This window comes from Temnothorax longispinosus, chromosome 8 (genome assembly GCF_030848805.1).
Source record: "Temnothorax longispinosus isolate EJ_2023e chromosome 8, Tlon_JGU_v1, whole genome shotgun sequence".
Taxonomy (NCBI): Eukaryota; Metazoa; Arthropoda; class Insecta; order Hymenoptera; family Formicidae; genus Temnothorax; species Temnothorax longispinosus.
Genome location: NC_092365.1, coordinates 13,487,388 through 13,514,396, shown reverse-complemented (window position 1 = coordinate 13,514,396; position 27,009 = coordinate 13,487,388). Strand labels below are relative to the sequence as shown.

The window sequence follows — 27,009 nt, the reverse complement described above, 5'->3', positions numbered from 1 at the left end:
ATATGTCTCGCTTTGGAATGCCGAGACCAAAACAATTCGAATCAATAGGCGAAGAACACCGCGCCTCGCCAAGGCCGAAGGGGGGCGGACGGCTCGATTCCGAACAAGTGATCGAAGGCGATGGAATATGTGAAGAGCGCGGTTTCGATTGCGCTTAACGAGTTAGTTCCGTACGATGCGTTACTACGATATGTTATTTTGTTTATATATATATCATGTCGACAATAAGATAACAATTTCTATATTATATATATAATAAGTGCTAAAAGATATGTTTAACATTAGAATAATTTTTCCATTAACAAAAAAATACTATTAAAAATTGTAGACTTATTCTATTTCGCTGTTTGCATCGGATTCATCGTACTGCATATCTTCTTCGCTTTCGCAATCGATATCATCTTCAGATTCGATTTCGTTGATATCTGCTGAAAAACGACATTAGATGAGGCAATCGATTCGTTATTAGCTACATAAAATAAACAATAAATTAGTTTTATTATTTATCAACAATGTATTGAAAAAGTCATATAAGAATTTATGTACTTACTAGGATCAGGCTCCGGTATTGTATTTCCAGACTGCTGTAATTTCACCAATTCACTATAATTGTCAACATACTTTTTTTTAATAGCCGTGAAATTACTATAACAATTTTCATGGTACCCATTGATTTTATCTGCAGTTGTGGGTGAAATAAGTTCATTATACTTTAGCTTATAGGTCACACGAATTTTTAAAATCTTCCTGCATTTTTCCAAAATTTTATCGTTAAAAAGTGTGATTTTAGTTTCACTGCTGTTGTTACAAAATACACACTTTTGCTCCGAACTCCGAACTCATTTTGCGAATAGTTCACTGACATTTGCAAAATATAAATAATAAATAAAGATTATATAAATAATAAATAATAAATAAATAATAAATGAACAATAAATAAAGATTCTAAAAGCCACTGAAGAAAAATAAAATTCGGCACAATACACGTTGGACATCTGTTCACTGTCGAGTTTTCGAGTATACTGAACTCTCTTATATTTATTATCTTTATTATCATAAATGACTTTCTCCAGCCTCTACTATACAGCTGTTTCTCGGCCGCTTGGTCCCTCTGAACCGTTTCAAACGGTTTTTATACCTGCGTTGAATTTTCGAATATAATTTTCGAATCTTTTAATCTATTAAAACCTCAATATATTATTTTAAAACTTGTAGAAAAATGTTTATATATAGTTTTCAACTGCAGATAAAAAATGTTATGAGATTAATTAGTAACAATTTATAGCGAATTTGGGCATTTGCACTAGTGCACACTGAGTGTGCACTAAGGCTTATTCTTAATCAATTGTTATATTTACAGATCATCTTAAATACTTCTTAGTCTATAAAATGATTTGTACAGGATCCACATAGATATTACAGATTGTTTTATTGGCTAAAAAGTTTTTAAATGTGTATTTAAACAACTTTAAATATAAGAATAGATTATAAACAAGCTTTAGTGCGCACCTCAGTGTGCACCAGTGCAAGCGCCCGAATTCGCTATTAGATTCAATATAATAAATAAATATTAATTATTTTATTTTTAACAATAAAAGAATGAATACAAACTAAATCCATTAATGGAAAAAAGAAACACGTAATATATTCATATAAATAACAAAATAACATATCATAGTAGCGCATCGTACGAAACTACCTCATTAAGCGCGATCGAAACTGCGCTCTTCATTACAATCTGCCTCGATGTTGTCTTCAGTTTTTTCGTCTGCCATTTAGCACATAGCTTCGTTAACAGTTTAGTAATTATTACCAATAATTTTTAATCATGTACCTTATTATTTTTTTTTCACAAAAGTTAACGCCGCTTTGTTGCAGTCTGCCGGCCCTTTCTCTTCTACGAAATCGTCTGCCAATAATTTTCCGCGTTTCGTAGCAACAAATACTTAACATTCCTATAATTTTTATCCCTGAGCTTTATCATTTTTTTTCTTGTAAAATTTGTCATTTTTGACCGTCCACCCCCGCCTTAATCTTCCTAAGCGCGCAGGCAGACTGGTCACTCAGTGTTCGGGAGTGCTAATGGAACCTCTCTAGCTATAAATATTTCATGTACCTTATACCTTGCATTTTTATGTAGCCAGCTCTTCGTCTACAACGAACATACGCGAATCAACAACCATATCAATATTATATACATGCGACAAACCACTATATTACAATTATATGCAAACGAGCGCCAACCATAACACCTTTCACTAATGAACTGTATAATGAACAACCTAATATACCAAGAGCTATTGTATATGTGATGCAACTTACGCGTACATTCACAAAAGCAGTAATTTTCGTGCATTAAGACAGTTTTATTCTATGCATAAAGGTAGACACCTATTAAAGCCAACATTAATTGTAGCGACGGATGGATATATTTTAACTATATTAGGGCCATATTTTTCAGATCATTACAATAATGATGCTGCAGTTCTTCGAAATAAATTTGTGAGAGATGCACAAGCCTAATCTAACTGGTTTCAAAATGGAGACTTTTTTTGATAGATAGAGGATATATAGGGACGTTGTTCGGCGCTCGCCTGTATATAGTCATTTAGATCCCGTATCATTAAGTTGTATATAGTTGATGTTAGCTTACGTAGGATTAAGTTGCATATTTGTCATTGATCGCTTTAACCATACTAAATCAAGCGGGTACTACGGCGAGTAGTACCATCGATACGATCGATCACGAGTTCGATGACTCGCGCGAAACGTTGGCGGACCGCGGTAAATACTCGCGCGACTCACCCGACTCGTGCTGCCCGCCTGCGAGTGGCCCGCCTAATTATTTGGGAGATTGGTACTCGCTCCGGTACTTGCCGTACTTGCCGATTGGTACTTGTACTTCGCAGGTGCGCGAGCCGAAGAGTGCCGGAGCACTCAATCACGTATCAGAGAGAGTCGAGTCAAAACGCAAATCACGACGGACACGATCGGAGTAACGCTCGCCAAAGTTTCCGACCCGATCGGAGCAGTTGACCGTCGTGCTTTCACATCACATCTCGTGTCGCTTGCAAACGACGATTTTGTTGTGCTCTGCCTGCCTGCCTGCCGCTCTCTTGCTTGCATTGCTTCTCCGTTTGCTGCACGCTTGCACGCCTAAGATCTCGCCAGCCACCAAAAGGACGAGACCGGAGAAAGGAGAGAGAGAGAGAACCCCGCTACAAAACGGGCAACGAAACGGTGAGTCGCTTATAATAATCGTTTGCTCGTTTTGCATTGCATTTCATCTTGTGAGGGAACGGTCCTTCTGGTCTTTTGAGAGTTTCCACGCCATAGAACATTCGCGAATCCGGGGCGACTCACACCCCCCCCCCCCGAACAGACGTTATACCGCTTCTTCAGCATTTGGGAATTAACTATAAAATGCTTTACTTGAACGTGGGCAGCGTCAGCTCACAATGGAAGATCCAAACGATACAAAACTTGTAACAAAAAATAGATAGATAGTTGAGGCGAGAAATGGACATCTCCGAACGATTTTTGCAATCTTTGAACATACGTTTAATAAATGCAAGGCATATTGATGATTATTATAGAATCGCTGGAGCAATTATTACCAAATATCATCCCCTTATTCATATGCAAGGAGCCACTGTTGAAACTGCTAAAGAGATGTTACAACGAACAGCAAATGTAGTACAAGCATACGATTAGACATTGATAATTGATAATCTGCTGCTAGCTAGATATACTCACAATCAGTAAGAAAGATTAAATAATCAAGTACTCGATTTTCCGCGGCTTGATATAGATTACCTACGAAGTCTAACAGTAGGTATTTATCAGGATAATCTAGCTCCAGGATACATCTATACTAATATATAAAATCCTTACAGGTGGTGTATGTTTGTGCGTTTTTAACTTAAAAACTATTAGACCGAATTTTTATCACAAGTATATAAAATAGGGGTAGAATTTTCCGGGAGTGCTATAGAGTGTGTAGTTTTTCGTTACCGATTTTCTGGAAACTGATTTTTTTAATTCTTACGGGTGGTGACATTAAAAAAATTAAAAAAATCGGTTTCCAGAAAATAGATAACGAAAAACTATACACTCTATAGCACTCTCCGGAAAATTCTACCCCTATTTTATATGGTTTTAATACAAACTAACAAACATACACCACCCTTAAGAATTAAAAAAAAATTGGTTTCCAGAAAATCGGTAACGAAAAACTACACTCTAGAGCACTCCCCGGAAAATTCTACCCCTATTTTATATACTTGTGGTAAAAATTCGGTCCAATAGTTTTTAAGTTAATAACGTAAGGAGAGGGAGAGGGATTGATTGATTGAGCTTTATTAGCCTTCTCGGCTATTTACATAACTCGGTTTTTCCTTAAATTAAGTCCTCTACATGAGGTACACGTTTTTCATTAAATTAAATCTTCTACATAAGGTACAATTAACTTCTTTATATTTATCTCTCTTTTTATTCATATTAAATCCTACTTTAAGCCATTGGTCCGTTATTTTATGTTTCTCATTCACTTGTTTCTTTCGCATACTCACATTTTCTACTATTTCTATCCTATCACATAAATGTTCTACCCTGTCAAAATCTACATTATCGATGTTAAATTCTTTATATTTATTTCTCTTTTTATTCATATTAAATTAAACTTTTAGCCATGCATGGTCCGTTATTATAGGTTACTCATTTACTTGTCCCGTTAATTTCTTATTCGAAAAAATTAATTTTATCATCGCTCGACTATACCTATATTAAAGTCACCTATTACTATACAGTCATACTTTATTATTAAATCTTCAACCGTATCCTCCAGAAATCTCACAAAATCGCCATTTGACTCACTCGGCAAATGATACTCTACTGCTGTCACACATTTAGACAAATTCTTTCGCAATTCTACCACCACACACCAACAGTTTGACACTATCTTTTTCTTATTACCTATCCTAAATTTAATATCATCCCTAACATATAACATTACTCCTTCTGTATTTCTATTTTTAACATCACATCTAACTATACTATACCCCGGTACAATATACCCCGGTACAAAACTGATATAATTTTTCCACTAGTCTTACTCTATCTATTGTATCAAACGCTTTGACCTCACTATCATCACATTCTATAGTCAATCTAGTCTCGGATAATTCTCGAATCTCAGGATTCACCCTTTTCATAACCTGATGTCGAATTTCATCCTTCTGCGCCAGACAGCCTTGTGCCTTCGTATACCAGAGTAAGTCAGCTTCTTCCTGTGGTTGCTATATTGTATCTTCCCAGCCGGCTCTTTTTTCTTTTCCCCCAATACTTTCTTAAATGTCGGACATTCCGAATCCAGCGCCTCGTGTTCAACATTTATCTTCAAGTTGTATGTCTGATTCTTAAAGGTACAGTTTACACACCTCTTCTTTGCCGTTGTACATTCGTCCGCTTTATGATTTCCTGCACATTTATAGCATGTTTTCTGTCTCGTGCAATTCTTGGCAATATGATAATATCCCCAGCATTTAAAACATCTTCTAACACTAATGTAATTAAAGATCGGACACTTTCGCCATCCTAAATTTATCTTTCCTCTGTTTATTAGTGATTTATGAGTGGTTTCATCCACTTCGATTATTACGGATCCTTGTTCAATATCCTTATTTTTTCCTCTTAAAATTTTCTTCACTAAGTGCATACAGCATTCCTCACCAATTCTATTCTGCTTCTTGATTATATCTAACAATTCATCATCCTCCATTTTCATTTCCTCTCCACCAACATTAATTATTTTAATCTTAGGTTTCCTCTTCTGTGGCTCCGAGACCTTGACCTCCTCACCCATTGCCGCTTGTACCGTCGCCTTTAGCTTTTCTTTCTCTTCTTCCGTCTCACATCCTAAGATCACTGTCCCTTTACCTCCTTTTCTTAATTTAGTGATTCCTATTTCTATCTTGGTTATATCAATTTTATCTTTAATTATTTTCTTCGTAATTTCACTCTCTTGTTGTACTTTAGGTTTTATAATCAAGATATTTTCCTCCTTCCTGTCTTTAATCACGTCGCTATATTTTCTTGACGTTCCACCATCAGATGGTCCATATGCCCCTTGCACCCACATTTTTCTTAATTCTTCTAATTCCTGTTTAATGCCTTCCATCTCCTCACGGACTATTTCTTTTATTATTGACTTGATCTCCTTTTTACATGCTGCCTCATCTTTTAATTTTTTCACTGTTCTTACAAGCATATCTATTTTTCTATCGATATCCCCTGCTCCACTCATGCCTGCTACTTTATTCCCGCTGCTTGTCGCCGGACTCATTTTTGCAGGTCCCGTTGTTCTTACTGTCAATGCCGCTGTTTTATTTATATCAACTACTTTATCACCATCACTAATAATGAACTTTTCGAATGGGCCAGGACACGACACCAATTCGCGGTTTCTATCATAAATTTTGTGCTTAGATACACAACCTGGATGGTAGAAAAGCTTAGCACAGGACTTACATGCTATCACCTGCGACGTCTCTTCGGTCGCGGAGCTGTTCGGCGCGACGGTAGGACGACCTAAATCTAGACCGGGTGGCAGAGCCCTTCAAAACTCAAAAAAACTACACGCAAAATTGTTGGGCGCCAGGTGTGGAGAAGGCCACACCACCTTTGTCTCGAAACGCTAAACACTCTCAGTTACTCTCAATACTTGAATTACTCGCAATACTCTCACGGGCTCCGGCCGGTCGCGACAGCTGCTCAGTTTAGTCGGTCAAAGGTCGGGGTTCAGCGGATGGCCGAGTTTAGAGGAGTTTGGCTGTGGTTAGGCGGCATCGAAATACACAAAAAAATTCATTCATAACTAATATAATATAAGATCACAACGCAAAGTATATTAGAAGGTCATGATATCACGTATAATAACACCAGGGAGAATCCCGACCGGATTAATACATTATTTGGGGCCCGTAACTGCGTCGGCACAGAACGCGAGGTGATATATTTACGAGAACGCGCGATCGTGTTTACTCCACGGGAGTCACGCTTGATCACGCGCTCCTTCAACGCGGGTCCGCTCCAAGTGTCTCGAATAAATATTATTCGCCGGACAATTAATACGCGTAAGGACAGAAGATTCGCTATTACTATACGCCGCCAATTAATATCCCTGACAGGACGATACGCGCGAAATAGAGAACTCGAAGACGGAATATTGGTCGCACAATGAACAACGCACGCAAACGGAATATTTCTCGCGAAAAGAACGATACACGCAAAATAAAAGTTTCTCTCTCAAGGAACAATACACGCAAAACAAAGGTTTCTCGCAGAACGAACGGTACACGTCGCAAGCACGTGATACTCACGCCCGACTCACCCCGGGGCGCGTAATACTCTCGGCCGAAGTACATCATACTCTAAATCTCTGAACGGAATTTGCGGCCGTTTTTCGGTCACCTTATCTGGCTTACTCCAGATCCGCTACCCCGACGCCTCACACTTCCCGTACCGGGCGCGGTAATTAACGTATAAGGAAGCCGGCACGCCCCAGAATGACCGTACGCGTGGAAGACACGCACGACTCAGATCGCAAAATACTCGAAACTAACTCTAATGGAAACGCAGATATCTTACACCCAAATCGATAGACGCGATAATCATAAACGGTAATCTTGAAATACTCGAAACGGTAATTTAACTCTAATGACTGTTGAGCCGATCTGCGAGGTTTGATCTCGCAACACGCGCCACACTCATGACGCGCGACCGGTGCCACGCGGTCGCTCGTCGTTACTCGATTACACGCAAAATCTCATACCACACCGGTCGAGTCGGGAGGAAACGGACGCCCCTTCGGTATTCTTACGGGGAGTCAGCGGGCGGGCTATGTCTTACCCGTAGAAACGAAACGGAAAGGCGATAATCCCGGCAAGGAATTCACGGCAATGGCGCATAGGTAAGGAAACTCTCAAGCAAACCTACGCGTTTCTCTCAAAAATTAACGCAAAACGGTACACGACAATTCGCCCCGCTGTTCCCCGATACCTGAGGTCCGGGATTGCTGGTCGTTTACATCTCGTCCTTCCTTCCTTCACAACGTAACTCCTAGGGCCGCCGCCCTCGCTTATTCCCGACGCAACGGGAAGGCTCTCGCCGTACGTCAGTCCACGCTCGTGATCGACCCAACAGTGCCGGGATCATTTCCGCGGCTTCTCGCGGGATCAACTCGCGGCCCCCTAGATCGGAGCGCTTCGCCGCACCGGCGCCGGCGGATGGCGCCACGCTGCCCAAAACGGGCCTCCCGGTCTCTTCCTCCTGAAAACTACAAACTAGGCAGTACGCGCGCAATATAAAGGTTTGAGTGGCGAAGACTGTGACGTGCACATCGTGCAACGTCACACACCTCCGTTTTTATCGCCTTCTTACATGCCGAGCATCGATACTCGGCGTATTCCTCGTTCATTCTGCTAATATCGGCATTCGGCAGAGACAGTTAATTGACTCGTCACTTTAACACGTCACTTTCACACGTCCGCGTTTTGTGTTTGCAGCCGATGTCTACCTGTCGTACGAGGCTTCGATGACCTCTGTACGAAATGCAGTTCTCGTGTCTATGTATCAACATATTCCGGCTAGATAACACTCATGGCTACCTCCGGTCTATGCAGATATTCGTTACACAACTTTTTAACGCTCTCCTTCACTTATAAACCACTCAAAAATTAACACTTTTACGGAGCGATGTTTCACACGTCTGCTTCTTGACAGAGAGAGAGAGAGAGAGAGAGAGAGAGAGAGAGAGAGGGAGAGAGAGAGGGAGAGGGAGAGGGAGAGGGAGAGGAGAGAGAGGGAGAGAGAGAGGGAGAGGGAGAGGGAGAGGAAGAGGGAGAGGGAGAGGAAGGAAGAGAGAGAGAGAAAGACTATTTGCGTGTCTTATTACATATGTCCTCCGAGGCGAAGTCCGGGTAACCAGCTAGTACAAGATAAGCTGCAAAGAGACGGAGATGATGAACTACAGATTGATACATTATTGAATGAAAATAATCTTATAAGAATCAGGGTTTATTCTAAACTTCGTCATTCTACAAATCAGCAAGTTAATTTTTATAGCATATTTCAATTAAAATGATATAACGAAAGAAGACGAAAACATTATAAGCGGATACTATTGTACTTGTCAATCTGGAGCAAGAACGCTTAATACATGTGCATACGTTGCGAGTGTACTATGGTATTTGGGTTATGCACGTCTTCAGCCATATGTCAAATATCCTCAAAGCAATCTGTTATATATAACAATGGATGCAATACATAGAGCAGACCCAGAAGACCCTTAATGTTAACATACAAGTTATGGATTACTAGAATAAAACAGAAATCTAGCACCCCAAACGTGAAAGGCGAGAGGACTCACGTTAATAAAACACCCCGAACGTGAGAGGTGAGAGGACTCACGTTAATAAAGCATTCCGAACGTGGAAGGTGAGGGGACTCACGTTAATAAAGCACCCCGAACGTAAGAGGCGAGGGGTCTCACGTAAATAAAGCACCCTAAACGTGAGAGGCGAGGGAACTACAATATTACCCCAGATAGTAAAATGTTAGCAGAATGCGCGCAGATTGGCAGCAAATTTTATCAAAATCCCACACCAAAACCATAGCCATCTGTGTCCGCATTAAGCTCGTGTTCTGTCGACAGAACCTGCTGACAGGCAATGTAAGCAGATTGCCAACAGAAACCGCGCAGAGCCTGCATACATAACCTGGCAGCAAAAACCGAGCAGAGCCTGCGCGCTCGACCTGAGAACAGATTGGCAGCAAAAACCGAGCAGACTTTGTTCATACTCATACAGCACAAAATATTTTTTAAATATTTTTTAGGAAGATTAAAATAATTTACAAAAATATTTTTTAAATGTTTCTATGTCCGCCAGACTATGTCAGAAAAATATTTTCAAAAATATTTTTAAAAGATTGCAAATCAAGAGACACGGTAGTGTCTCGCGCCAAGTACACGCGGAGCGAGACCGACCGTGACTCTTTTACGCGACGCGACGGGTTGCGAGTACCCGAGATGTTGAGATCTCGATAACGAGTGAACGGATCAAGTTCTAAGTAGGCTTGATCGATAGCTTGGGGTCCAATTAGGGGGGGGGGGGGTTTCTCTCATAATATTCTGCTACGTGCCCTACGAGCGGAGATATTGCGACGCAAAGTCCAAATGTGAAAATTTTTTATTAAGATACGTCGTCGTCGTCGTCGTCGTCGTCTACGTCGACCGCTCTTTATAACATACATGTAACAAACAGAGAACGTCACTTTCACTTTTTCGACACTGGCGGCGCAGGTATCGCCAGTTTCGATATCGCGCGCGTATTTCGAAATTAGGTCGATAGACTTATCGGTCAGGAGGAAGATTTCTATTTAGGTAAATTAGGTAATATACAGGGTGTCCGAAAAATCGCATACTCCACTTCGGGAGGTGATTCGGGACCCAAAAACAAGCAAAAAAGTTCATACAAACATAGGTCCGGAAATGAGCCGTTTCCGAGTTATAGCCACTTTTATGTTCAAAAATCGTAATTTAAAATCCGCTTGGCATCACTCTTTCTTAATTATTTTTTAAATTAAAAATTTTTATTTTTAAATATTTTTAATTTTAATTTTTTTATTTTTTTTTAATTTTTCAATATTTGTAAATACGATTACATTATTTTTAAAAGAAATTAGTTGTTTTCACGGCTACTTAAAATCAGTTGTTTTCACGGCTATTCAAAATCAGTTGTTTTCACGGCTATTCAAAATCAGTTGTATTCACGGCTACTTGAAATCAGTTGTTTTCACGCCTATTCAAAATCAGTAAGTAAATCACGACTTTTCAATAAGTTTCAAATTATTATTTAACAACATCTTACTTTTAGGTTGTATCTAATCTTTCCGTATTCATCAATGGATCGTTTAAGTTTTAATGAATTAGCTGATATGCATCTTATGTATGGTCTTGCTCAAAGTAATGCTGCCGAGGCAAGAAGATTAGACATCCAGTCTTTTCCAAATCGAAATGTACCGGGAATAGCGTCTTTTCGAAATGTATACAGAAACTTGAGAGAATTTGGTAATTGTAATTAAAAAAAATTGAAAATAAAAATTTACGATTTTTGAACATAAAAGTGGCTATAACTCGGAAACGGCTCATTTCCGGACCTATGTTTGTATGAACTTTTTTGCTTGTTTTTGGGTCCGGAATCACCTCCCGAAGTGGAGTAGGCGATTTTTCGGACACCCTGTATATATATATTGAGTCAACGGAAAAGAAGGTTCTCTACGCTTGGCAGAAAGTGCCGCTAGGGAATTTTTAAGTCGATTCTTATGAATCAAGCTTGATATAATATATATTAAGTCAACGGAAAAGAAGGTTCTCTACGCTTGGCAGAAAGTGCCGCTAGGGAATTTTTAAGTCGATTCTTATGAATCAAGCTTGAATTCGATGTCTAGGTATCCCAGGTTGCCGATGACAAGGTCCAGATAGTGCGCTTTATAGTTTTCGGTGTCCAGGTGTAATAATACGTTGAATTCGATGTCTACGTGTCCCAGGTTGCCGATGACGAGGTCCACATAGTGCGCTCCGTAGTTTTCGGTGTCTACGTGTATTAATACCTTGAATTCGATGTCCACGTGTCCCAGGTTGCCGATGACGGGATCCAGATAGTGCGCTTCATTGTTTTCGGTGTCCATGTGTAATTGTACGTTGAATTCGATGTCTAGGTGTCCCAGGTTGCCGATGACGAGGTCCACATAGTGCGCTCCGTAGTTTTCGGTGTCTACGTGTATTAATATCTTGAATTCGATGTCCACGTGTACCAGGTTGCCGATGACGGAATCCAGATAGTGCGCTTCATAGTTTTCGGTGTCCAGGTGTAATCGTATGTTGAATTCGATGTCTAGGTGTCCCAGGTTGCCGATGACAAGGTCCTCATAGTGCGCTCCGTAGTTTTCGGTGTCTACGTGTATTAATACCTTGAATTCGATGTTTACGTGTCCCAGGTTGCCGATGACGGGATCCAGATAGTGCGCTTCATAGTTTTCGGTGTCCAGGTGTAATCATACGTTGAATTCGATGTCTACGTGTCCCAGGTTGCCGATGACGAGGTCCACATAGTGCGCTCCGTAGTTTTCGGTGTCTACGTGTATTAATATCTTGAATTCGATGTCCACGTGTCCCAGGTTGCCGATGACGGGATCCAGATAGTGCGCTTCATAGTTTTCGGTGTCCAGGTGTAATCGTACGTTGAATTCGATGTCTAGGTGTCCTAGGTTGCCGATGACGAGGTCCACATAGTGCGCTCCGTAGTTTTTGGTGTCTACGTGTATTAATACCATGAATTTGATGTCCACGTGTCCCAGGTTGCTGATGACGGGATCCAGATAGTGCGCTTCATAGTTTTCGGTGTCCAAGTGTAATCGTACGTTGAATTCGATGTCTAGGTGTCCCAGGTTGGCGATGACGAGGTCCACATAGTGCGCTTCGTAGTTTTCGGTGTCCAGGTGTAATAATAAGTTGAATGCAATGTCTAGGTGTCCCAGGTTGCCGATGACAATGTCTAGATAGTGAGCTCCGTAGTTTTCGGTGTCTACGTGTATTAATACCTTGAATTCGATGTCTAGGTGTCCCAGGTTGCCGATGACGAGGTCCACATAGTGCGCTCCGTAGTTGGTGTCTACGTGTATTAATGTCTTGAAATTGATGTCTAGGTGTCTCAGGTTGCTGATGACGAGGTCCAGATAGCGCGCTCCGTAGTTTTCGGTGTCTAGATGTAATAATACCTCGAATTCGATGTCTACGTGTCCCAGGTTGCCGATGACGAGGTCCACATAGTGCGCTTTGTAGTTTTTGGTGTCTAGGTGTATTAATAACTTTAAATCTGAATGTAGGACACGTAGATATCAAATTCGAAGTATTAATACACGTAGACACCGAAAACTACGGAGCGCACTATGTGGACCTTGTCATCGGAAACGTGGGACACCTAGACATCGAATTCAATGTATTATTATACCTGGACACCGAAAACTATAGAGCGCACTATCTGGAACCCGACATCAGCAACCTGGAACACGTGGACATCGAATTCAAGGTATTAATACACCTGGATACCGAAAACTATGAAGCGCACTATATGTGAACCTCGTCATCGGCAACCTGGGACACCTAGACATCGAATTCAAGCTTGATTCATAAGAATCGACTTAAAAATTCCCTAGCGGCAGAATCAAGAGACACGGTAGTGTCTCGCGCCAAGTACATACACGCGGAGCGAGACCGACCGTGACTCTTTTACGCGACGCGACGGGTTGCGAGTACCCGAGATGTTGAGATCTCAATAACGAGTGAACGGATCAAGTTCTAAGTAGGGTGATCGATAGCTTGGGGTCCAATTAGGGGGGGGGGTTTCTCTTATAATATCCCGCTCCGTGCCCTACGAGCGGAGATATTGCGACGCAAAGTCCAAATGTGAAAATTTTTTATTAAGATACTTCTTCTTCTATCTACTTCTAATGCCGACGTCTTATATGACACTACAAAAAGGCGTGATATCCGTACAAAATTACCTTTTTCAAAAAAAGGTAAAAAGATGCGCCAAGTACACGCATAGTAGTATATATGTATTATGTTGTTACCTCGAAGAAAACAAAGTGGTAGTATTATACCTCGAAATAACACCCTGTACATATTGTTTTATACAATGCGTAATACTACAAAAAGCGTGATATCTGTACAAAATTACCTTTTTTAAAAAAAAGGTAAAGAAAGGCGCCAAGTACACGCATAGTAGTGTATATGTTGTTACCTCGAAAAAAAAAACAGTGGTAGTATTATACCTTAAAAAAATCTAAGTAACAAGTGGTAGACGAAATCTTTGTATCTTGAAAAATCTCAAAAAAACCTAAACAGTAGTATCTTTACCTCAAAAAAAAAAAAAAAAAAAAAAAAACAAAGTAGTAGTATTATACCTCGAAAAAACCTAAGTAACAAGTGGTGGACGTAATCTTTGTATCTCCAAAAATCTCGAAAAAACCTAAGCAGTATTATTTTTATTTCCAAAAAATTATTACTCAAGTGATACACATCACAAAATTACGTTACCTTATCAAAAAATGAGTCGCGCTTCAAGTGATCTATTATTACAATTACAAAAAAGAAATGATATCTCTTTTTAAATTACAGCGCCAATTACAGAGAACATATATTTTTCGAGATACAAAGATTACGTCTACCACTTGTTACTTAGGTTTTTTCGAGGTATAATATTACTACTGCTTTTCTTCGATTAGAATAAAAAATTGAATCATGAAGAATTACACAGAGGTAACAGTACAAAATACAAATATTTTATTAAAATATTTAAACCCAACAAGGGAATACAAGGTATTTAAATACAAAGTTTATATATGTATTTTAAAAGATTTAATCGCATCGCAAAGAATTACAGAGGTAACAGTACAAAAATAAAAATATTTTATTAAAATACATAAATTTTTCTTGTCAAAAAACTTGGCGCTGCTAGAGAGAGAGAGAGGGAGAGAGAGAGAGAGAGAGAGAGAGAGAGAGAGAGAGAGAGAGAGAGAGAGAGAGAGAGAGAGACCTTTTACAAATGTAGATATTACTTATTCTATACTTATTCTATACTTAATTTTAATCGCTTTAAAAATCTAAACTTATCTTAACTTATCCTATACTTAGTAATAAGCCGTATTATTCACCGTCACACACACACACACACACACACACACACCACACACACACACACACACACACACACACACACATCGCCCACACCCACTCGCTCGCACATACACACCAGGTTGACCAAATTTTGAGGTCTAGCAGCGCCAAGTTTTTTGACAAGAAAAATTTATGTATTTTAATAAAATATTTTTATTTTTTGTACTGTTACCTCTGTAATTCTTTGCGGTGCGATTAAATCTTTTAAAATACATATATAAACTTTGTATTTAAATACCTTGTATTCCCTTGTTGGGTTTAAATATTTTAATAAAATATTTGTATTTTGTACTGTTACCTCTGTGTAATTCTTCATGATTCAATTTTTTATTCTAATCGAAGAAAAGCAGTAGTAATATTATACCTCGAAAAAACCTAAGTAACAAGTGGTAGACGTAATCTTTGTATCTCGAAAAATATATGTTCTCTGTAATTGGCGCTGTAATTTAAAGAGAGATATCATTTCTTTTTTGTAATTGTAATAATAGATCACTTGAAGCGCGACTCATTTTTTGATAAGGTAACGTAATTTTGTGATGTGTATCACTTGAGTAATAATTTTTTGGAAATAAAAATAATACTGCTTAGGTTTTTTCGAGATTTTTGGAGATACAAAGATTACGTCCACCACTTGTTACTTAGGTTTTTTCGAGGTATAATACTACTACTTTGTTTTTTTTTTTTTTTTTGAGGTAAAGATACTACTGTTTAGGTTTTTTCGAGATTTTTCAAGATACAAAGATTTCGTCTACCACTTGTTACTTAGATTTTTTTAAGGTATAATACTACCACTGTTTTTTTTTCGAGGTAACAACATATACACTACTATGCGTGTACTTGGCGCCTTTCTTTACCTTTTTTTTAAAAAAGGTAATTTTGTACAGATAAATATATACAATAATATTTGTAAAATCTTTCTATCAGAAATTTTGCTTTGAAAAATAAAATATGTTTAACCCAATCAGCAATAATTGTTTCACGTTTAAAATATTTTTTTAATATTTGAAAAATATACATTACACACAATATACTTTACTACATCTTACTTTGGAAAATATTATTTTGCATATCTATATCATTGCAGCATTTTTGATTGAGTCTTGCGTTGTATTGCTGACAAAGATATGTCTCGCGGATGTCATGATTTTGCTTCGCAGGAAGCCTGCTTATATTAGCCCTCAACTGAAATTTACTTACGAGTTAGTCTTACCATTATGCGCCGCTTAGTAGCGTCGTTGCAAACTATCACGGAAAGGATCTGTTCGGTTTTTGCTGCCACTTTGTTCTCAAGTCATGCGCGTAGGCTCTGTTCGATCTTTGTTGTCAATCTGCTGCCAAGTATGTGTGCAGGCTCTGCGCGGTTTCTGCTGCCAATCTGCTCACATTGCCTGTCAGCAGGCTCTGTCACATTTCTGGCTACAGTTTGACAACATCGTCTGATAGAGCAGTTTCCGCGTGCAATTTGTTGCCTTTCTGATACCAAAAATTTAATGCAAACTCTGCTTGGAATCTGCTGCTCAGGTTTGGCTATCTGGGACGTATATGCGTATGTAGTTGTATGTGCGCGTATATATGTGTGTATGTGTATGCTCGAGTGTACCCATGTAAACGTGTAAAATAAAGCTTATGTTACTTGTATTTTTTCCTAATAGTTATAAGCACTTACTTCTTCCAGCCCCTTCTTCACACACACATACACACACGTACATATAAAAAACACAGATACATTTATAAACATATCAAATACTATAATATATATCAACTAAGTGCATATCATGTAAAATTTTTCTCGGTTTATAACAAAAAAAGATTAATTTAGAATTTTAGAATATCACTGAAATAATGCTAAAATTCAACACTTTAGATGGCTGTAGCTCAAAAACTGTCTATGATTTAACTTTGAGCCTATTACATTTTTTGATCAGGAGGTTATAAGCTACAACATATGTGAAAACTAGACAATTTAACCAAGGGCTAATCCCTATGTTTTGTGCGGGTTCCTTTGATATTTAATAATATCTTTGATATAATTATATAAAAATAAATTATGATAAAGATATGATTAGCAAAAAACAAGTATTCTTTATGAACAAAAAAATGTTATTTATTTATTATAAAAGCATTTTCACCAATTCTCCTTATATTTAAAATACAAAAGACAATCACAGAAATATAAGTTGTTTTGTACATTGTAAACTTATAGATAATGGATAAACAAAAGTAAAAAAATTCTCAATTTGATTATTATTTAATAGCTAGATTACATTAAAATTTTTTGTTGAAGTTATTTGGAGACTTGCATAAATTATTACCAACTTGAATAAGAATTATTAAAGACTTTACATTTTTTTACACTTTAATTAATAAGAATTATTTACTGTGGTTATACAGGGTGTAACAAAAAGGTCGGGAAACAGGATTATTTCGGAAAGATGACTTTTCGGAAGAAATGTTTTATACAAAAGTTGTAGGGTATCAAGTTATTCATTATGTGGTGATATTAGTTTGACCTTGAACGATCTTGGAAAAGTCACATTAATTGTAAGATCAGATTGAGTTCTTTAAATGAGAAACCCTATGTTTTATGTCATATTCTTGTAACCTTGTAACTTTCCCAAGATTGTTCAAGGTCAAACCAATATCACAACATAATGGGTAACTTAGTACCCTACAACTTTTGTATAAAACATTTTATTGCAACAGCATATTCTTGAAATCAAATCAAGTCAAAAAGTCCTGTACCAGTTTTCCTATCGATAAACAATTATTGAGATATTGTAAGCTAAATATTAAAGAAGTTAATAGCTTTTTTAATACCTCAAAAAGTATTAAGCAAATCAAAATCCGTGGGGTTTCCGGCCAACTCCTCGTCTACCTGTTGTTGTTTGGTTTCGTTCCTTACGTTTGTTCTGCAAAACACATGTATAATGTTTTTGAGACGACCCGGGGTGTGTTTTCGTGGCTCTCCTATATTAGACATTAAGGTTTTGACTCCTTAGTGTTTGACACGTTTCCTCCCTTGGGGTTAGTGTTTTTTGGGGGACTGGATGGTTTTTACTACTGTGAGAAAACGGTCTCTCTCTCTTATAAGCGACGGCGCGTATTACCGATTGGGCGGTACAATTGCTCCTCTGGTTTGTGGGGGGAAGGTGGGGTCGGCGGTCCCGGGGGGAGTAATTGTGGGGTCTCGGGGGGGCGTCTCTGAGGAAGGCTGTGTATTGTTATTCAATGCTAAGTTCCTTAGCTATTTTAGTAGTTTGAGGTTCCTCTAGGCAAGCTTCTTATGAGCTAAAGAAATAGGAGGCAATGGGTACATTGTAATGATGAGAAAAGCAAGTTTTTTAATTTGTCATACTCTTTTTTATTCTAAAGGTACCCCCCCACTATCCAACCATATAAATATTTAGATCTTTCCGTCGCCAGAAGCCCGTATAGCCGCTGAATTGGTCTAAAATTTTAGTATGATTGTCGTCGTTGATTTTCACCTGCGTTACAACTCATTCTACTCATCGGGACCTACTGGTCTCCAACATCACTAACTTTTATTAGTTAGAGCTCGGAAGTCATAGAAGTATTGACCATGGTTTGTGTCGCATATCGTTTCGGAGGTTTCTTGAAAGATGTTAAAGTGATTCCAACATCAGGACTAAGAATCTGATACGTTAAATTGTAGGTTTGTTTATGTGCCGCTTGTTTCTCCGAGATCGGATCATGGGATGCGCGTTCCAGGCTCGGACGGCTTCTCATCTCCCTTATTGCATCAATGCCGCAAGCGGGCTACACACGCTGGCGATGAACGTAATCCTAAAGCACTTCGTACGGCTGGCTCGCCAGTCGCTGAGCGCGTCGCCATTGACTCACGTACCCTTTAATCTCGCCGTTATAGAGTAGCGGGTTCGAGTAGCCACTTGTACGAGATCAGCCGAGCCTCGCACAGAGACTCAGACAGTGCCAAATCCTAGCCGCTTTCAATACTCGGCCGCGCAATGCCCTCCCAGAGTGCCATTGAGGATGCGCATGGAGGAGACTGGCAGTAAATTATTCAACCCCAGTCTCTTTATATGTTGCCGTCTTCCGAGTGTTAGAATCTCATCCCGTCCTCCCCTCGCCCCTCGCAGATAATTATCGCGTGCGTCGCGAACGTTTCCCTGCAGCTTGTGTATTGGATCTTTGCCATCCGTCGTCAAGCCAATCTTGCGTTCAACTCTCACCCCTTTAGCTCCAATCCGGTTGGTAGACCCGTGCGCCACCCTCGGGCAAGTCGCGGCTCCCCTGCTACCGAGGGTGATCTTCCGGCAAGTCTGCTTGCAGGTCCCGCGTAGACAGTCGTGCTCTGAGCATGGTGGCCTCCACGTCACGCTGTACAAGAGAAGGGAACGCTCGAGGCGACATAGTGGCCGAGTCCGGGACCTGCGGCCAATTGTGAAAGTTATTATGAGGTGTGATCTCCGCACGTTCACGAGGCCCCGAAACTACAGGTCGAGTCAGAGACTCAAAATGAGTAGACGAGCCTGGGGGATCAACAAACTTGGAACATTACAGACAAGTTCTAGAGAGGCTAAAGGTCAGCGCTAACTCCGGGGCGTAGACGAAGGCCAAGGGAGGGATCTCGAAGAGGTCGGGAATTACAGGTAAACTGATGAAACTCGCCGAGAGAGGTGGAAGGATGGCTAGAGGGATCACGCAATGTATCCTCAGAGAAAAGGTAGCTGAAACAAGACTGTGTTTGCTGGTTTTTGGGTGCCGTGCATGGATACGTCGGTGGAGCTCCGCACAGCTAGCCTGGACACTTTCGTACCCAAAGGCTGGATCGGCCACCGGGCCGTCCTAGTCGCACCGATATAAGAACCCATCAATACGCTAAGCGGAATTGACCAGGTGCGCAGTGAAGCGGTTCAAGGGTTAACCTAGGATCAGCCGTGGAGTTGGACCAATGTGAACGCTAAATATCGTCCGTGGCAGCTGTCCATCAATAGAGAGATACCGCTGTTCGTGCGCAAGAAATTAACTATGAGACACTCGTCTGGGATCATGACTGGCCTCCTGCCACCTGACACACGGGGGGGGCGCGAGTCATAGTGCGTGCGCACTAGCCCGGCGGAGGAACGGTCGGTTGTTGACCGCCTCCTTCGACGCAGGACCAGAGGCTACCGCCCCTCCACCATGATCGCGCGTCAATAGACGAACCAAAGGAGGCGTTCAACGGGGGTGATCATGGCGAGCTTTCCTGGCGGGCCGATACATCTTTTGTCCTAGAGGTGGGTGGGCCGCGTGACGCCCCCGAGCGAGTCAACCGTGCTGACCTACTGACCACACTCCCGTTACCACTCAGCCTTGGGTGCTCTAATACGGAACCTCGAATAACAATCAAGTCGGGAATCCGCAGTAGTCGATACGCATCCTTAGTGCCAACAGGAAGGCCTAATCCGCCCAAATTGAATTTAACCGTGCATTATCACATTATTATTTTTTATCATATTCCAAGCAGCCTCACGAAGTCGACGCGCCCAAGAGCACGCTGTCGCAAACATACATATGCCGTAGGCACAAAAGGCAGCGGATGTGCTCGCCCCAAATAAAATACTATTTTTGCTGTTTTGTTGACCTTAAAGATGCTTGTCTCGCTTGACCTCCACGTCCGTGTCCCTTGGAAACCAGCGTCCCGAGTGGAGACTACCACCGACCTAGGAACACCCGCTACTGACGGCTAATATTAAGTATAGTAGTAACTATGTTACTAGAGGAGGACACTATACTGGTACTGTGTGTGTAGGTGATAGATACAGATACATTGTCTTACAGTCATCACCGTGAAACAAGACGGAATATAATCAAGCATGCTGCAACAATATAGCTACAGCAAGGGTCGTTGGTTGCAATAGTAGGGGGGGACGATTGGCACAAACCGTCCAATGTGTTTTTACGACTAAATGTTCTCCAACGTGCTTCTTTGTCTTATTTGAAATCCGCTGTCACCAATCACATTGACTATACGTGGGTCCGGGCGGTAATGTATGCGGGGCGTCGAGGACGAAGTGCACCACGGCGCTATTACGACGATCTTAGGTGGTGTCAGCCAGCGCGTCGTTATTTTGACTGCTAGGTTTGTGCTGAAACTATCGAAGTGGGCTATTTTGTTAGGAGCAAGATGCAGTGTGCGTGGTAGTAAAGACTGCTACCCCATCACGGTCGCCATCCGATTGTGATTGATGCGACTGTGTGGTGATTGATGATATTTCCCCTGAAATTTCCGTTAAAGATCGTTGATACCTATGTACACAGCTTTCAAGAATGTGAGTGTGTTCGGTTTCGACAACGGTGTTCGGGACAGGGCTGAATAAATGTCCAGGCGCTGCTGGTGGTTGCGTCGTTGAGTAATCTGGGGTGGGGGGTGTACATCATAGCGCGAGAACATCTAAACGGTTATGGTAGTGCTCAAAGGTCGTGGGCCCAGGCGACAGTCTACCGCGGCGTTGATGGCGCAGACTGATACTATGCCATAGGGGGAAGACGCACACCTGGTTGTTTATTATATGGGAAACAAAACTAGTGCGAAGAAGATGAAAGCTTGGGGCACGCTGCTGCTACGGACCGATTTTGACAGGGCGCATTATGCTGGCCCGCAAAATAGGTACCGGCGATATTCCTAGGTACTACACACATAACTAACTGGCGGTGTATTAGAAAACCCGATGGACTGTGGAAAGAACAAGTTGTAGAGACACTTAGCGATAGGGCATCGTGGCCTATACGGGCACTTCCGGCCGGCGAATTGTTGCCACTCGTGTGTGGACATGTCGTCTGAGACTGGTGTGTTGTGTAAGATAGTGGTCAGACACAGACGTGGGGTGTGGTCCTGTGGCGATGATGAAAGTAGACTGTTTATTCATAGAGGTTTGTATCCTGTTACACACGGACCACCGTACGGCATCGTGCTACGTCGGTCATCACAGACAAAAACACGTTGGATGGGTCTGGGGGATATATCCTTGTACAATTTGGGCCAATGAGAACAACGCTTTGTGGTGTGTACAGTATACTTTAATCCTCAAACTGTCGTGACGGGCAGTACAGTGACGTGCAGATGCAAACGAGAAGTACGCACGTGAACGCACCCAGTGCGCGGGGTGCGTCAGAATGGGACCGCAGGTACAAGTTCGGTGGGTGTGTCGACTAGGCAATCGTCAACGGACAGTGGGCATCAGACAACAGGGTTCACAAACACACGTTCTAGAAAGGTAATGACAAGAGGATGCAGGTAACACGAGACTGAAAACAACACGCGCTTTGGTCACAACACGGACAGCTAAATACACAAGCTTCATAAGTGAAATAGAATAAGGCACAGATAGATTAGAATGTGAATTAGAGGATCAGGGAGTGATAAAGGAGTAACGTAAGAGCATGATGAGGATTGGAAAGACAGTGGGTAGCAGACACAGGCAGGAAGGGGGACGAAAGGTCAATTGAAAGAGAAGGAGTACTTGATGACACGTCGCAGAGAAGATAGACAGTTAGATCAAAGTATAACAACATAAAGTACGTGAGTGTTGCGAGTATCTAGTGATGAGATAACAGCTGTGAAGTACACAACAAACCACGGAGGTTGTTGGTGAGTGATGAAGGTGTAGTGGGGTCACAGAAATTCTAAGGGGCAAGAAGAATGACGAAAAGACAGAGAATGATTGAAGAAACATAAAGTGAGAGGAAGGAATGAAAAACAGAAGGGGAAGATAAGAAATGGTGTTGTAGTCTGATATGCGGGCGGCAAACGGATGTGTGATCCGCTGAGTCGAACGAGGGTCGGAGGATAAGGAAGAAAGATGTTTCGAGACAGAACTTCATAGAATTGGAACGGGAGAAAGCACCTGTAAAAGTACTGTGTGCAAGGCGTGGTAATTCATACTAAGTAAACATCCTTCTCTTGCCCATAAGCCACACTGAGCCGAAGCAAATACACTCGACGCCAACGAATTGGAAATAGCTCCCACACACACTAAAACGCTATAGCCCACAGGAAACAAACACTGCAAGAACGGTAAAAAAGTTACAAGACGTGTGGGGATGAGAATGTGGGAAGAAAGCAAAGGACAGAGCAGGCACTACGGGGGGGCGGTCGTGGAAGCTGACACGACGAGGAAGCGGGGAGGGGAGGGGAGACAGGGTAAAACGATGAGGTCGTGCCAAGGAGTTATGGCCACCACAATCCAATCATTTTTAAATTGCCAGAAAACCATGTGTGATAGTGCATGGCGTAATCTGATTGGGATTTTTGCGTATGGTATGGCGCTAATGAGGAGGTCCGGCGGAAACCGGGATACATAAGAAAAGGAAAGACTAAGAACTTGGACAAACGACGAAGACAACGTGGAACAGAGGGTACGAGGAAATTGTTAGGAGGCGAGGTGGTGTTGGAGTGGGGGTCGTCGCGAGGGCGGGCTGTATCCAGGAAGCGGTCCGGGACTCAGGGTGCATAAAACGCATAGGTGTGTGGATCTTGAAATGAAGGAACGAATAAGTAAACTAGCACACATACAAGCGGGTGGCAGGAGGCGGGGAACGTGGTATAGAAGAGATCTCCGGGGAGGGGCGGTGAGACAAGTACGTCGTGGGTGCGAAGAGGTGGTAGGTTTAGGATGTACGAAGGCGTAGCAGAAGGGAAAAGGAGGTAAAGGGCCAGAAGGTGTCTGTGGAGGAACAGGAGGGAGAGTGCCGTAAAGAGGAAGGAGGGGGGTGGACGAAATGGGGAGAGGGAAGGGGAGGGGGGGCCATATAGGGAAGATCCCTATCTGGAGAGAGGGGAGAGAAAGAGTTCTGCAGAGACCTAAATGAATAAGGTCTTAGACCTACCCGCAACTTGGTCTCGCCTTAGCCGGCCGGATCGTTCCTGGTCTTGCCTTAACCGGCTGAACCACCACGATCTCGCCTTAGCCGGCCGGACTCATATGGGGCCTACAAATCTATCCTGCAACGTCCCCGTCACGTCGTAGGTCCTGGACACCGTATCTCATGCTACGGTGACTGAACGCAGGCGATGGTGACGAAATAATGAATCAGAAAACAAAATTGCTGGAATTGCTAATGACGTGTCTAAAAATATTTATCGCTCTTCTGACTGTACTAAATGTTTTGTCAAAAACATATTTCTTTGTTTCTGCGAGTATATATATGTATGTATGTGTGTATATACATTACACATATATACATATATATATGTAAAACCCAAATAACCCACCCCCAAACCCATTTTTCCCCCAGGGAAGTTTAAGAATGGCGGTATCTTGACTCACAATGAGACCACGCAACAATGGCCAATACGAGACTTCCGAGCTCTATAACTCAAAAACTATTGATTTTCAGACGATTGGGACCTAGGGGTCCCATTGAGACTTTTGATCAGAAAATCAAACAGTACAACATACTAAAATTTCAGACAATTTGGCCGGGAACCAAAATATGGTTGGTAGGGGGGTTCTTTAATCTTTTTATGAATTGATAGAGGGTTAGCTTAGTAGCACAAGTGGGGTTTTACAATCAACGCAATGTCAAATCGATGTTGATTTTGGGATTTCAGGCTACATGGTCCATATATGGACTTCGCATATGGATCTTTAATCGGGTGTAAAGTTGGTTTTAATCAATCAAATCTTAAAGAATTATATATCAAAATAAGGATAGAAAGGATTGAAGAATATAATAGAATTATAAATAGCCTGATATCTTCAAATTGACGGAAGTTAGAGCAACCACAGACATTTCTCAAAAAATTCAAAATTTTATGAACAAAAAGAACCCTTTTACCGATTATCGCCAAATTCAATACCAACCTTCTTTTAATGATACTTTATATAAAATTACATGTATAACTTGTATATGTAACTTTTTGAGCAGAAATCGGTAACTCCTTCACCGATCCTCGCGCAAATATCGGTAACCTTTTCACCGATCCTCGCAAAATTCAAAACAACCTTCCTTTAATGATACTCTATATAAAATTACATGTACATCTTATACACTTTTTAAGCAGAAATTGGTAATTTCTTCACCGATCCTCGCCAAATTCAATAACAATCTTTCTTTAAAATGATACTGTATCCATCAAATAACTTAGGGTAGACCGAAGCGAATCGGATCAATATAAGTTTTAAGACAGTTTTCGTTAATGTTTTGTTTCAAACAAGTTGTTTTGTCGTGCTAATTAGTAATCCGATTTGTCTCGGTCTACCCTATACATTTTTTAGGCAGAAATTGGTAACCCTTTCACCAATCTTCGCGAAATTCAAAACAACCTTCCTTTAATAATACGTTTTATACATAAGATTACATGTATAACTTGTACACTTTTTAGGCAAAAATCGGTAATTTCTTCACCGATTATTGCCAAATTCAACACCAATCTACCTTTAATGATACTTTATCCATAAAAAAAATTAAGCTCAATATCTCAAAATTTGCGGAAATTAAAGTAATCATTTGGTTTTTTTTTTAGATAAAAATCGGTAACCCCTTTATTATTAGCAATTTTTCTAATTCTATTATATTCTTCAATTTTTTTCTATCCCTATTTCATATATAATTCTTTAAGACTTGATTAATCAGTTCTTGAGTTATAGAAATTTCGATAAATTTGGCGCACACACACACACACGCACACGCACACGCACACGCACACGCACACGCACACGCACACACACATACACACACACCGACATTTTATAAAATTACGATTTTCTGACGTTTTAGAACATTCTGAACACGTTGGCATCAAAAACTAAAAAAACAATTTTTTCTTTTGTCTTTTCTACCCCTATTTCATATATAATTCTTTAAAATTTGATTGATTAGACCTAGCTTTATATGCGATCAAAGGTCCATATCCAGGTCCAAAGTTTATAAAAACAAAGCTTCCTCTATGAGGAAGCAATGAAAAAAATGAAGATTTATATTTAAAAAATTTAACTTAAACGCTATTGGGCCCAACACGGGTCTTAGACCAAAAATCTAATAAGATTGATTGGTCTCCTTTAAACCCTCTAACTTTTATCTAAAACATTTTTTTAATAAACCGATACTTTCTAAGATAATTGGCCATTTTGGAACTTTTGGTACGCATGTACAGTAAGGTACATTACTTCGATGAGTCATTGAATTCTGACTTATTGACCGTTGGGTGTTTAATAATTATTGTAGTAAATTATTAAAGTCAAAATTCTATGACCCATCGAATTAATACACCTTACGTTACAAAATGACTTTATAATGCTCTGTATACTCTTCCTTATGAAGTTCGAACTGAAAACACCGAATTTTGCACATTTGTAAAGAGCTTTCTTTAGCCCTCCTATTTCTTTTTTCTAGTTGAGAAAGCCTAAAAAATCATTATTTATTTAAAAAGTACTCACAAAATGTTATGAAAAATTTGCGCATTTAGGGGTTAAGTTCATTTTATACGACTTGTTAGCATTTGCTTGAACTCACAAAACAGTCACAGAAAAATAAAATAAGATTTTATTAGTTAAACATATGTAATATCTCCAAAACTACTTAGCTAATTAAAATAATTTCATATCAATTTTATTTATCTATCTCAATTATTAAAATTTGAGCAGTTAAGTTTTTGTTTAATATAATGCATATAGTTTTAAACATTTTTTATGTATTTAGCGTATGTGTTTAAAGTACAAGCTTGTGTAGGAGCCTAGGCTCTAGATTTATAGAATAGGAAACAACACTATACACTCATAGTTCCGTCGGTAAAGAGATTGTGTATATTTCAAAGTTAAATCGTATTTCAATTTAGGATTATTTATAATAAACGTATACGCTGTATAAGAAAGTTTTGTACAAAAGAACAAACTGCATAACATACAAAATAAGAAAAGAGATTAATTAGTAATGAATAATCCTTCCTCATATAGATTTCAATATTGTAATCTCTTATTAGAAATTATTAGAAGAAAACAAAAGTCCTGTATGCTTATCTCTCGACATGAGGAAGCAATCAAATGCATTCCAGAGTTAAACCTTCTTTAAGAAAGGACAAACACATAACATCAAAGATAAACTCGGTAACAGTAACACTGCCGCCATCTATGAGTGCTCTATCTTATCATCACTGATACATCAACGACTCTCACAGATGTCGACACACACAATCTCTTCACACTTTACTTTACTCTTTAAACAGTATGTTTTTTTATAAAATTTAATAA

The 27,009-nt window shown here is 40.2% G+C and overlaps 1 protein-coding gene and 1 pseudogene across 2 annotated transcripts in view; one reads left to right on the top strand and one right to left on the bottom strand.

Annotated features, from left to right (window-relative positions):
• LOC139817307 (uncharacterized) overlaps positions 1 to 27,009 on the top strand; it is a 234,041-nt gene that overhangs the window by 148,313 nt on the left and 58,719 nt on the right. The window lies entirely within an intron of this gene.
• LOC139817770 (uncharacterized) lies at positions 5,298 to 8,476 on the bottom strand (annotated as a pseudogene).